The sequence below is a fragment of the Myotis lucifugus genome, unplaced genomic scaffold (genome assembly GCF_000147115.1).
Source record: "Myotis lucifugus unplaced genomic scaffold, Myoluc2.0 scaffold_523, whole genome shotgun sequence".
Taxonomy (NCBI): Eukaryota; Metazoa; Chordata; class Mammalia; order Chiroptera; family Vespertilionidae; genus Myotis; species Myotis lucifugus.
The window spans coordinates 199502-203115 of NW_005871571.1; the positions used below are offsets into that span (position 1 = coordinate 199502).

At 54.1% G+C, this 3614-nt stretch overlaps 1 protein-coding gene across 1 annotated transcript in view; it reads right to left on the reverse strand.

Annotated features, from left to right (window-relative positions):
• ARHGEF10L (Rho guanine nucleotide exchange factor 10 like) overlaps positions 1–3614 on the reverse strand; it is a 115409-nt gene that overhangs the window by 66344 nt on the left and 45451 nt on the right. The gene's annotated exons all lie outside the window — the stretch shown is intronic.

Below are 3614 nucleotides of genomic sequence, written 5' to 3' on the forward strand. Positions count from 1 at the left end.
AGCTTCCCCCAAAGGCAAACTTGTCCATTAATACTTACCACTTCACAGAGTGGCGGAGGAAGTCCCATAGAAGCTATATCCAATATATCGAGAGCCTGGTGATCCTCAAAAAATGGAAGTGATCATCACACTCTCTAATATGAATAAGTCCTCACCATCTGTTGAACAGCTGGATGGATAGATAGTGGGATGGAGAGATGGATGGATAGATGGATGGATGGATAGATGTATGGATGGATGGATAGATGGATGGATAGATGGATAGATGAATAGATGGATGGTGGGATGGATAGATGGATAGATGGATGGTGGGAGGAAATATTTTCTTTCAAATTGTATGTGATGAGTGTGGCTTTTACACTTACTGGCTGTGTGACCCTGATCACATCATCTAACCTCTCTGAGCTTCAGTCACTTAGGTTCTCTGATGAACAAAATGAGATTCTGCATGCCCATAATACTAGGGGATTAGGAAAACTAAATGAAACTGCTTGGTAAGCTGCACCACACCAGGCAAAGGTTCCTGATTGTTATACAAAGAAGTAACCAGACAGGGATCCTTCTGTGAGTTACTCAGACTCCCCAGAAACTGGGGGGCCTGGTGTATGTACTGAGTTCTGTTCCATCTGCAAATAAGATTAACACAATAAAGCAGCGGTTCTCAACCTGTGGGTCGCGACCCCTTTGGCGGTCGAACGACCCTTTCACAAGGGTCACCTAAGACCATCCTGCATATCAGATACTTACATTACGATTCATAACAGTAGCAACATTACAGTTATGAAGTAGCAACGAAAATAATTTTATGGTTGGGTCACAACATGAGGAACTGTATTTAAAGGGCCAGAAGGTTGAGAACCACTGCAATAAAGCCACAAAGGCCACGTGGGCCGCCTGATCCCTCGATTCTCTAAGGGACAGAAGACCCAGGATCGGGAGTCTCCTGCGGAACTGGCCAGATCCGAGCAGGTCAGAGCTGGCTTTTCTGCCCTGTCCCCTGACCCACTGGATCACAGTGACCTCGGTTATGAAGAGGTCACAATCAGAAAGTGGAAAAGTTCAAGCAGCCCTCTCCACAGCTGGAAAAAAATCAGTAACTGCCACTGGCCATGGGAGGCAGCCAGCAGGTACGATCAGCATAAGAGGACCAGGCTCCTGCTTACACCTGGGTCGGCAGCTTCCAAGGAGGCCCCTCCGCACACCCTTCGGTCACTTCCTTTGGCAAAAATCCACCCATCGAGAGCAGCCTCTCGAGACATGAGAAGGAGGAAGTCCACTAGTTCTCTGGCAGCAGGGCAGGGTGCCAGGCCCCTCTGGTCTCCAAGGACAGGACACAGCACTTCCCCAAATCTCTGCTGCCCAGTGCCCCGCAGCCACACCACAGGGCCAAGCAGCAGTGGCCCTGAAGCATGCAGCCACTGCAGCACCAGGCACGGGAGCAGGTGCGTCCGAGAAGCGCAGGAGGGCAGAGCACCACAGGCAGGGGTCAGGGGTCCCTGGCAGAGGTGGGTGCTGAAAGAAGGGCCCCTCGTCAACCCCCTGTCCTGGGAGCCTGCTGTTCAGGCAGGAGGAGGGCCTTGGCCCATGGCCAGAGAAAAGGTCCCCGTGGTTAGAAATTCCAGGAACATTGTCTGCTGAGGAAGAGCCCAAAGCCCCAGCCTCAGGGTATGAGGAACCTGAGCTCATGGCAGCAGCCAGAGACCCCGCCCCTAGGGCCAGGCCCTGGGGAGGGCCAGCCCAGCACTCTGAGTGCTCCCTGGCCCCTGGCACCCCCTGGGGGCAGAGCGCTGGTTAAAAGGCAGCTTGCCCTGCCACACCCACACCCTGAGCAGGTGAGGCCCTGGCATCTGCGAACTCAAACAGCTACCACGTGATCCTGATGCCCATGCAGGTCTGAAGGCCACCACCAGAGAGCCCCAACTCAGCATCCCCATGTCTTTGTCCTCTGAGAGGTGCCTACCGTACCCTCCCAGGACCCAGCAAGAGGGCAGGGGCTGGGGACATGGCTGTGGGGGATGAGGAGGGGCAGCCAGAGGCTGAGGACAAGGGCTGGCCTAGGCAACAAGTTCACTTGCTCCCACAACCCAGAGCCGGCTGAGATGTGCCCACCCTGCCCTCCTACAGAGAGGCTGCCCACAGGCCGTGGTGGCTTCATAGCGGAAGCCCCCTTTCTCTCTTAAGTGGTGCACGCTGCCCCTTCTGAGGACAGAAGCAGGAACGACCTGTTTCTGGCTTTTGCCAGGCCACCCCTTTGGCCTAAGCCACCTCTCCATCTTCCCCAGCTGCTGCACCCCAGCTCCCAGCTCCTCTCTCCTGGGCCCCCTCTGACCAACCCCAGCAGATCCCACCGTGTCAGGCAGGCACCATGGGTGCAAGGGCTCACGGTTACAGAACGGCATTTTGTCTTCATTCTTGACAAATTATCTCATATTTGGTATCTCCTCCTAGACCAGTGGTCGGCAAAACCGCGGCTCGTGAGCCACATGTGGCTCTTTGGCCCCTTGAGTGTGGCTCTTCCACAAAATACCACGTGCGGGCACGCACGTACAGTGCAAAGTTGACTTAAAACTTTAAGTAAAGTTGATTAAGTTAATTTTAGGGAACGTTGTGGAGTGAAAGAAGATGTAGTGTTGAGGATTGAGAAAGGTATGTTGAGATGGTTTGGACATATAGAGAGGATGAAGGAAAGGAGATAGACGAAACAAGTATACAAGACGAGTGTGGATGGGAGAGTTGGAAGGGGTCGACCTCAGCGAACGTACCTCAATCAGATTGAGGACGTTTTTAGCAAAGGCCAGCTTGGGAGTACCCTAATTAAGTTAATAACAATGTACCTACCTATGTAGTTTAAGTTTAAAAAATTTGGCTCTCAAAAGAAATTTCAATCGTTGTACTGTTGGTATTTGGCTCTGTTGACTAATGAGTTTGCCGACCACTGTCCTAGACCACAAAGGTTCCCGGAGCCTGGGTGGGTCTTTCTGGTCCTGTGTACCCCAGCCCACACCCTAAGATGTGGCCTAAGCACACAGTAGGTGTCACAGATGCCTAACTGTTTTGCTAGCAGCATGTCAAGGACACTTTCCACGGCCCAGCCCACGGAGGCCCAGCCACAAGACCAGGCGAGACCTGCTCACTCCCCGGCTTCCTGAGGACTTGGGGGAGCCTTCTTGTCTGCGGGGATCCCCACACTTAGAAAGGGGCAGGAGGCACTAGGAAAGACTTGGAGGCCCCCACAATCCCAGCCCAGGTCTGGGACCCCCTGACTTGTCCCTGCCCCGCCTCCAGGCTGAGCTCGCCTGCCTGTTGGTGTCTTTCCCAAAGGAGCCTGAGAGGGACCCAGTCACCTCCGGTCAGTGAGTAAGAAGCTGCTCCCACTAAATCCCAAATCTCAGCATGGCCTGAGCCTGCCTTCTGGGGGTATCTGTAGAAGGAATGGGAGCAGTGAGACTGTCGCAGGAGAGGAGGAGCAGGCAGGCCACCCTCCTCTCGGCCTCTGGCTCCCTCCCGAGATCAGCAGGATGCACCCCATCCCAGCAGAACACCAGAAGGAACCAATGCCTGGGTGGCGCTTGGAAAGGCCGAGGGAAGGAGCCGCCCAGGCAGCTCTGTCTTGG